We start from the raw sequence: 10,536 nt of genomic DNA on the forward strand, positions 1-10,536 counted from the left end.
TTACAGTGCCCATATGGGGGGAAAAAAAGAAATCAGACTAGCTGTGTAGACAAAGTACTACAGGCCTTGACAAAATTCAGAAAAGCTTCATGGTTCTTTTTCATCCTGCCTCATCTAATTTCATCACATATGCCCTTGGGTTTTTTAGCACATAGTTATTAGCAGAACAGGATACAGTAAGATAATTAATAAAGGAAACTATTGTTGGGATTCCTAGTGTCTACTTCTTTTAGCAAAATTTCTTGACCATGTATTTTCCCCTTTAAATGTATATTTAAAGTTTTCAAAGATAAGACATAAAGAAGGGAGGAAATTCAGAACTGCAGTTTGGAGAAGGTAAGTTAAATAAGAAATGCAAATTGTTACCTTGATCTTGGGCCAGGTAACGGAGGGAAGGGGAGCGGCATGGGCTCAGGCTTCTTCTGGGGTTTCCACGGCATTCAGCCCCAGAGGTCCATGGGGGATCCCACAGCTGGTCTGAATCAGGATCAAGGGACGGATAAGAGTAACCGTGGTTAACAGATAAAGCCTCAATTCTCAATAGTATAACACAATAGCTGTTTAGGATAAATAGTTAAATTTGGCCAATAGAAAGGTGGCTGGAATATGTGAAAAATGCTTTCAGAAGGTCAAGGAAACTTTCAGAAAAGGAAGTATTGTTTTAAAGAGCAAGGAAAGCTGATGCCATTTGGAGTTAAAAGACTGCAATGGTCCTAAATTAACCACGTACTAGGGAGATTCTCCAGGAAACCTTATTTGGCCTTCCCTCTCCCAAGACTGGGTTAGGAATCTTGCCAGGTGCTCTGGTCAACTCACACTTCTCCTCCATGCTGTCCCTATTATGTGCCCATCGCGCACAATATTGTAACTGGTTCTTTACTTCTTTTACCATTAACTTGACAGTTAGACCCCAAGAGAGCAAGAATTGTGTCTTCTCACTTTGCATCCCCACTGCTCAGAAGAATGCCTGGCACATAGTAGGTGTTTATTCATATTCACTGAATGAAGCAATGGAAGGAAGGAGGGAAAGAGAAGTGGAGACAGAAGAGGAGCACATGAACTCAGAAAGTTGTTCAACCTTAGAAGATAAAGACTAACTGGAATCCTTTAGTTAAGAAGGTAAATTAATTAGAAAGCAAATCACAGAAATGTGATGAATCTAAATTATTAAGTGCCTTGATGCTGGGCAGGGGAGGGGGTGAAAAGACAGATTAGATTTCATTTTTGCTTTTAAGCTTTTCTATTATGTGCCATTGTGTGAAAATAACATTAAAATCTAGGGAAGAAACATTAGAGTTAAACTGCCAATCTTAATTTATTTAACTATAATATGTAAAAACTTTACTTTGCGAGCAAGTGCTATTTGTGCCTGATTCCATCCTTTCAAAAGGGTAAACAAAGAAATTTGTGGGCAAATATACAGAGCAAACAGCACCTTCTGAAATTCTTGTGCCTTGGACACTGCTCCTTAGAGTACCTGAACGTATTCATCCAGCTACATGTGCAAATTACGGTGTTGGCTGTGCAAACAAGAGCACATTACTTTAGTCATTGATGGAGCCATATTTGGAATGTTTTCAAAGTCTAAAACAGCCTTATCAGAGATTATAAAGCTCCTTACTAACAGTCATCTTAAGTGAATTCTACACTTATTTGAGAAAATAAGGTATGAGGCTTATAGGGATACTTACAAAAGGGTAAAAGTTGTGAATTATTTCAGGAATTCGTTCATTTCTGTAACATTTGCACTTTCCTAAATATTTCCACATATATTTTTTAAAGGATTCCATTTTCTTCTTGAACTCAGTCCTTAAGACCTAAAGCAAAATTAACACACCAACTGTGCAAAACCTCCAAAGCAATTCCTATTAATTCTAACCCATGTCATATTAACATCACATATATTCAAAACTCCAGGCCTTGTTGACCTTGATAAGGGTAATGTTTATATTACTTGAATAATACATTTAACATGCAGTTTTATTTAGCACGGACTCGTGTACTAGTTTCACAGAAGTGTAAATACATGATTCTGAAATACTCTGACCAATTTGGCAACTGTATGTTTACGTTTCTGTGAGTGACTTTGCATAATCTACTGTATCCCTCAAATTTCATTAAAGGTAATATATTTCTTGCTGTTTTTCTTCTAATTTTGTAAGAAAGTAAGCTCACATTCTTAATTACTTTCTTGTGTTCTTTCCCCATTGATGAAATCCTGAGTTAAGTCACATTTCAATAAACTGATTTTCCCCCTCTGCGATTTTGTGTGCCTTTGAAACTTTAACACACAAAGAACTCTAACTCAATCTCAGTAGTGAACTTGGATTGATTATCCAGTTGATGGACAGTAATCATTGACATTTGCTTCTCTTCTTTGTTCAGGTGAAGAATTCTGTCAGGGTGTGAAGATTTAGAAAAATCTTGGAAGCAATGGCTTAAATGAGAATTCTGAATTATTAGATTTATATTACCCAGTTTCATCATAATCAAAAATAATTGAAATTTCACAGTGGAAAATTTGCAGACATATTTCAGGTGTGAATAAAGTCTCGGTGCTTCCCAAGGTGTGGTCTGTGGACCATCTACATCAGAATTACCTGAGGTGCTTGTTAAGCATGCATATTCCCAGGTCCTACCTTTTTAACAATATCTCAGAATCTCCCTTCTCTGTTTTAATATTTTTGAAACAAGGAAGATTAACGATTTGGATTAAAAAAAGAAAGATAATCTGATCAACATACATCACAGATTTTTCTTTATCTCCCCAAATATTTCGGTCTAATATGAATTCTCCCAAATGAGACCATCAGGGTTCACTGTTTGGGATTCCACTGAATGATGGGAAGGTTGAGGTCCTCCCCAAGGTCATCTGCATTCCCCTCAGCTATCAGAAAGGAATCTGAAGTGGGCTTTCCAGGAAGAGGGTGTGGAATCTGAAATCTTGTTTCTTTCCAAGATCAGGGTGGCTGCCCAAAGGAAATCCCTCACTTTCTGGGATTACATTCCAGTTTCTAACTGTTTGGAAAACATCAGAGTTGACTAGCAAGATGGAGAGTTAAAGAGAAAATGAAGAGGATCTGAACCATGAAGGATTCAGCTAGTTGATTTGGGCACAGTGCCTGGCTTGAAAGGCAAGTGTTTTATTACTTGGCAAGATTCCCATTACGTGTCACTCCTTATAGCTTGCATTTCCTAGTCCTTTCATACATCGATTTTGTTAGACCTCATTCTTTTCTTCCATTCAAGGACTAAAGACAGACTCCACAAGTACTAAAGAAGTTCCCTCCCCGTATCTAGGGATGAATGGAAAAATGCTAGAATCTATTAAGAGTTCCCCTATATGAATTTATTGTTGGTTCCCACTGATTTCTAAGTTGGGAATGTTAGAAATCCCCTCTATTCAGGTGATTTTTTTTCCATTTCTGTTAAGCCTATAAAACAGGGATGGCAAACACTGATAGCTTCAATGACCAGGAACATAATTTAAATAAGTGAATAAGTCACTTTAAGATAGTAGGAAGTGGTAGGAAGTAGTAGAAACTGTGGCAAAGTGGAGAATCAATGTCCAGCCTGAAGGAATTTTTTTTTTAATTGTACAAGCCAAATCAAACAGTAGGTTTTAAACACTGTTGGCATGGGTCCATGAAAAGGTTTTCCTAAACTTCCCTCTAAAATATCTATGATTCAGAAGAAAGGGAACAGAAAAATGAAAACCAACAGCTATGGTGAAAAACAGTACTATCAGTCAAGCTATTGCCAGAATTTGAAAAGAATTTCCAATTAAAAGAAAACTCATATGTGGAATCTTAAAAAAAGAAAAAAAGACACTCTGAACTCATCTACAAAACAGAAACAGACTCAGAGACATAGTAAACAATCTTATGGTTACTGGGGAAAGGGGGTGGGAAAGGATAAATTTGGGAGTTTGAGATTTGTAAATGTTAGCCACTATATATAAAAGTAGATTTAAAAAAAACTAGTTTCTTATATATAGGATAGGGAGCTATATTCAATATCTTGTAATAACCTTTAATGAAAAAGAGTATGAGAATGAATATATGAATGTATATGCATGACTGGGACATTGTGCTACACACCAGAAATTGACAGCTTAACTGACTGTAGTTCAATAAAAAAATAATAAAATTTTTTAAAAAAGAAAGAAAACTGATGGAGCTGGATGAAAGAATGATCATGTTATGCCTACTTAGGAGTCTGCAAGTGAAAACTTTTTCTGATTTTCATTCAATCCAAGCCCCAAAATTGAGGAACTATCCTTGTTCCAACTGATTGATATTTTTTGTGGAAAGAAGAATATCTTCGATTCTCCTTAAACATATCTCTACCAACCAAAGACTACAACTCCCAGAAAGCTCACGGGTAGGAACTAGAAAATAGGGGCTTTGTGAAAGGCTTCACCATACCAGGAAGCGGTCCCATAGGAAACCTTCATCAGACACTCCATGTGCTGTGCCTGGTGGAGATACAGGTAGCTGGGGTGGAAGAAGATTCCATCTCACCCCTAGAGATGCTGTAGAGAGATTAGGAGCAGAATTCTTCACATTGCCTAATATTCTAATCTATGAAGGTACTGTAATTATTTAACCCATTTCCCATTCTAGTATAGTTGCTTACAGTACTTTTTTGATTCTTTTCTATGACTAACAAGCCTAAATCTTTTTTTTCCAAATCCTTTTTCCCTTCAATATTATAAAAATTTTCCAGATAATTATCTACTTTTTAAAAATATATAGACACAGCTCTCTCATTATGCCCCCAATGCATTCTTTCACTTGTTTCATTGTTAAATAACTGCTTAGTTTCCCTTTCCAGGTGTGAGTTCCTCTAGGGATGAAAGAGGATGGTTTACAAGACTTTGGCTAACAGGGGGCTAAAACAGTGCCTCATATGCATAGATAATCAATGAATATTCATTGAATGAGTGAGTAAGAGTGACAGGAGGGAAAGAGTTAGTGGAGAGTCCTGATGGCCAACTTTATTAGTTAAGAGGTGGTATTTTGCAATAAAGCATTGATGAAAGGTCTTGAACATAGAATACAAACTTGTGGTTGCCAAGGGGGCAGGGGGTGGGAAGGGACAGACTGGGATTTCAAAATGTAGAATAGATAAATAAGATTATACTGTATAGCACAGGGAAATATATACAAGATCTTGTAGTAGCTCACAGCGAAAAAAAAGTAACAATGAATATATATATGTTCATGTATAACTGAAAAATTGTGTTCTACACTGGAATTTGACACAACATTGTAAAATGACTATAACTCAATAAAAAATGTGAAAGAAAGAAAGAAAGAGAGAGAGAGAAAGAGAGAAAGAAAGAAAGGTCTTGAGCTCAGAAATGATTTAAGGGGAATTATTGGGGGAGCTGTGAGTACTCTGTGTTCAGTGGAATTGGTCAATAGGTGTAAGGATGAGGGCCTGAATAACCACAAGTGCATATAGTGCCACTTCAGCAATCTAAATTGCCCAACTGTGCAAATTCTAATTTAAAAAAGAACATTTTGCATAATTAAAAAGAAAATTCCATAAAGAAGACTTTCCAGATTCCCTGTGGAAAAAAAAAAAAAAGTTCCTTCTCATTCAAGAGGCCAACATTAGTCCAGGGTGCCTGTTCTGTTTCTATTCCTGTAAATAAAGATATTTACTTTTTTTTTTCTGCTGTTGAACACATCGAAAGCTCAGTTGAGAGAAGTAAGTCTTGAGGAGTCATCTGTGGTAATTTTTTAAAATGAGGTATAGTTGATGTGCTCCATCCAGTACTACGTAAGTTTCAGGTGTACAACACAGTGATGTATGATTTTTTAAGGTTACACTCCATTTATAGTTATTATACAATACTGACTATGTTCCTTGTGCTGTCCAGTATAGCTTTGTTGCTTATGTATTTTATACACAGTAGTCTGTACCCCTTAATCCTCTACCTATACCTTTTCCCTCTCCCCACTGGTAACCTAGTCTGTTCTCTAAAAGGTATGTTCTTTTAAATGAGAAGTTCAATGGATTGTGCCATCGTGGGCCTAGCAATATTCAGGGAGTCTTTAAATCTGGATTCTGCTGCCATTTTCCTACCTGAACTTCTTTCATGTGACATTTGGAAAATCTTCAGTTCTTTCCTTGCATTGGTGGCTATATTTGTCAAATGGAGATCATGGCTTCTGCCTGCTCACAGGAGTGGTATGAAGAGGAACGAGAAAATAATAGGGAAGCGCTGAGGTTCTGAAGCATCTTAATCCAATGATTCCATGTGGACACCGTGGATTACCCTTGTATCTCATCACATCCAAACATATTTTCTTGTGGTGATTAACTGCAGGGTAACCTGTAACCTAATTTGGACATATTTTATTACAAATAGCAAGACAGAATGAAGAATACCTCTTTATTCATCTAGATGTGTGGGATGGGAAGGTGATGAGGGGGCAATCTCTGGTAATCATCTGTTGTTCTATTTGTGAACATTTCATCCCAGCCTGTTAGTTCCTGGAAGTCCAAATCGCTTTCACCTCTCCTAGAGCAACATCTGTTGTACGGGCCGAGTGCAACTGAGAAAATTCTGACACCCCTAGTCCTTTAACTACTTTGTTGACTGAAGCTTTAATTATTTCAACTAAGTCTGTTGCTGGTCAATACAGATTTTTTTGTTTTTATCTTAAAAATATTGGCCATGTCTCCATAAATACAATGAAAGATTTCTTTCTTTTCTTTTCTTTTCTTTTAAGGCCATGGGCATAACACTGAAAAGGAATAATTCACTAAAAGGAAATAATTCTTTTATAATGTTCACTCAACTGGAACTAAACTCACCTTCATGAGAAACAGACCGTAATTTCTATCCACGTGCACAACAGAAGAAGCCAGAACCCAGTCAGAGTGAAGACGTGCAATGTAACAGTGTAATATAACACAGCTATGACATTATAAAAAGGATAAAAATCATACTTATTAAGTAATTCCATCAGGATTAGCATTAACAGTAATCTGGGCAGGAGTTTTTAATACCCAAATAGTTGGCTCTCTGAAGTTGTCAAGCAAGAGAGAGCTGTGTATTACAGGCAGATTTACAGCCATCTCCTGGGCATTAAGACCAAAATTCCTGCTAAAATATTTATGTGTCATTTTATCAGATCAGATTTTTAATTCACAGCATACTTCCATCCTTGACTAGAGTTCAAGAAAGGCCTTTTTTGGGTAAACAGTAAATATTTTCCTATCTATCTTGAAGATTAAAAAAAAATTTTTACATTGTATTTATTTTCTTTGGAAGATAATACAGAAGGCATTTGAATTTGACTTGCTTGATTTAACTACACTAAATTACAATAAACATTTCTTTCATAAATTAAAAATTATTTATGTTGTTTAAAAGGCCTCAAGTTGGTGAGGAAATGACCTGCTAGGGAAAAAGAAGTAAGTGCATGATTTGAGCAAATGTGACAGTTTTGAAACAGCAGAAACCTACGATGTTAGATGGACAGGAGCATATGGTATTGCCTGGGTTTTCTTATGCCATTTTCTACACTGCAGGGAAGCCAATGCATTAGCAGTCTGGTGGACACGATTTACCAATGTCTTTAAAATAAGCTCCACTGTGAGAAGGAGAAAGGGGGTGAACTTGTCTCTCCATGTGAACTGATAATTGTAAACCTGGAAATCTGGCCTTCAAAACTGATCCATCTTGGATCACTTAAGTCCTTTTTATACTGGGAAAACCTTTCCAACCTCTCAAACTTCATTGTAATGGTATCTGTTTGTTGTGCTGAAACTTTGAACTTGTGATCCATCCAGATATCTAAAATATGAGATGAGCTCTAAACAAGCCTATTTTCCATGTCACATATATTTTGGATATTTTCTAGCTCTGTTTGCCATTGATTAGTAAGACAGTTTGTATTTGACCTAGGACATGGTCTCATCACAGCCCCATTTTCATGTCTGTCTTGATCAGGGCTAGAATTGAGATTTCAGCATTTGGATTATCAAAATCACCTCTTCCCTGCCAGAAAAAAAAAAAAAAGAAGAAGAAGAAGAAAAGAAAAAAGAAGAAAGGAAGAAAAGGAAAAGAGAACATTTTGAGAACAGCACCATGTCTTGGAGCTCAACCCCCATAAACTTACATTTGAAAAAATGGCACCAGCAGTATCACTAGTATTTTCAATAGCATTAAATTTGTCTAAAACAACATGGAATTTGATAGCACAAATATTTCTCAATTCAATAATGTATGTTTTCTCAATTCCTGTTTTTAACAGGTGTCATGATCAGGATTTTCTTGGATAAGACAGAAGTTTCAATTCTGCTTTTAATGTAAATTTATCAAATGTTTTTCTATATTCTTAATTCAATAAAGGTTGTTTAAGTGCCAGGCACTGTTACAAGGCCTGAGGATTGAGTGATAAATCACACCCCTTGCCCTGATGGAACTTACACTCTAACAGGGGAGACAGGCAATAACCAAGGAAGCTAACAAATAGAGAACACGCCTCCTGTAATCGTGCCTGGAGCACTGAGTGTGATAAAGACAAGAGGCCGTGATGGGAGGAGGGAGGAGTTGTCTGTTTTAGGTCGGGCCATCAGGGAAGGCTATTCTAGAAGGTAAACTTTAATGAAGTGAGGGAAGGAGTCAAGCAAGACATACGCAGAATGTTCCAGGAAAAGGGAAAAACAATTATACAGGACCTGGAATACAACCTTACTTGGCATCATAAAGGAAAAGCAGAAAGGCCAGTGTAGCTGGAGCACAGCAAGGGAAACAATGGTCGGAAACACGATCGGAGAAGTCGCCAGGGACCACATGGTGCAGGGCCTTGAGGTCATGGTAAGGCGTCTGGATTTTATTCTAAGGGTCCTGAAATGTCACGGATGCATCCCGCCCAGAGTGGTATGGCTTGATCTACATCAAAATACTCACTGTGCCTGCAGTGATGGAGTTACTGCTTGGAACAGGGAGAGCAGTCAGATGCTGTCGTGGGGGTCCAGGCCGAAGGAGGAGGTGGCCTGGGCCAACATGGCTGCAGGAGAGAGAGGAGAAGCTGTTGGATGCAGGCTACATTGTGATGAGACACCCTATAGGATGTGCAAATGAACTGTGTGCAGGTTATGAGGGAAGGAGAGGCATCAAGGATCATTCTAGTTTTTAGGCCTGAACAACTTACTCTGAAGAGGAAAATGTAAGAGGGTGGAAAGAAATCAAGAGTTCTTTGGATGTGTGAAGTGTGAGATTCTTCCTCCGCACTGACGAAGAGAAGTAAACTTGGCAGTTGGTGCATGCATTTCCTACTGCTGTGCTACAACGTACCACATATTTAGCAGCTTAGGACAACACCCATTGATTATCTCTCAGTTTCTGTACATCAGAATTCCAGTTACGGGTTAGCGGGGTCACTGGCTCAGGGGCTCACCAGGATGAAATCAAAGTGGCGGCCAGGGCTGTGATTCTCATCTGAGGCCTGGGATCCTCTTCCAAGCTCACTGGTTGTTGGCAGAATCCATTTCCTTGCAGCTGTAGGACCGAGGCCTCCGTTTTCTTGCCGGCTGTCAGCCAGGGACTGCTCTCAGCTCCCAGCGCCTGCTCTCAGTCCTCGCCATGTGGCTCCCATGGGCGAGCAGCACCATTGCTGTTCACTTTCTTCCAGGCCAGCAGGAGTGCACCTCGTTGACGCTTCACCTTCTTTTAAAGGCTCCCCTGATTAGGTCAGGCCCATTTGAGATAATCTCCTTTTTGATTATTTCAAAGGTAACCGATTAGTGTCCTAATAACAGGAGTGATATGACATCATAGTCACGAAATCTACCCACACTCGAGGAGGAGATTACACAGGGTGTGTACACCAGGGGGCAGGAAGCTTGGGGTGACCTTAGAGTCCTGCCTGCCACAGCTGGATGTATAATGGCTATATGAGCCTGGAGCTCAGAGGCAGTTCAAGGCTATTAGAGCCATGGGATTAGATAAGGTCACCTAGAAACTACAGATGACCAAAAAGTGATATTAATATAAAAATTATTATATCTAATATTTGCTAAGTGCATTCTACATGCCAGGTGCCATCTAAGTGTTTTACATATATCCCTCATTTAACAATGCCATGAGATACCTACCATCCCCATTTCACAAATAAGGATACTGAGGCATAGAGAAGTTAATTCACTTGCCTGAACTCATGCTTCTATTTCAGTAGTGGAGCCAGAATTTGAACCCAGGCAATCCGGTTCCAGAATCTATGCTTTAGTCACTACTTAATATTGCATCTCCTATCAGAAGAGATGAGGGCACAGGACTGAGACCTGAAGCTCCAATCTTTACATCTAGAAATAAGGGAGCTAGTAAAGGAAATGGTGATGGGGCAGCCCTGAAGGTAGAAGAGGAAATCAGGGGCCCATGGCTTCCTAAAAGCCAAATGTAGAAAGCACCATGAGAAGAAGAGAATGATCAGCTGGGTCAAATATTAATATTTGGGGGAAAATCTCCCATGCTCACATTCATAAAGGTGCACCAAAACGACCACATCATTT

At 38.5% G+C, this 10,536-nt stretch overlaps 1 long non-coding RNA gene across 1 annotated transcript; it reads right to left on the reverse strand.

The window, feature by feature from the left end:
- Positions 1-361: 361 nt before the first annotated feature.
- On the reverse strand, positions 362-9,713 carry LOC135322340 (uncharacterized). Its single transcript, XR_010382865.1, has 3 exons — positions 9,426-9,713; positions 8,936-9,035; positions 362-477 (listed from the first exon to the last, which is right to left on the reverse strand). It is a non-coding gene; the product is annotated as an uncharacterized LOC135322340 (long non-coding RNA).
- Between the last annotated feature and the right edge of the window lie 823 nt (positions 9,714-10,536).

This window comes from Camelus dromedarius, chromosome 10, assembly GCF_036321535.1.
Source record: "Camelus dromedarius isolate mCamDro1 chromosome 10, mCamDro1.pat, whole genome shotgun sequence".
Taxonomy (NCBI): Eukaryota; Metazoa; Chordata; class Mammalia; order Artiodactyla; family Camelidae; genus Camelus; species Camelus dromedarius.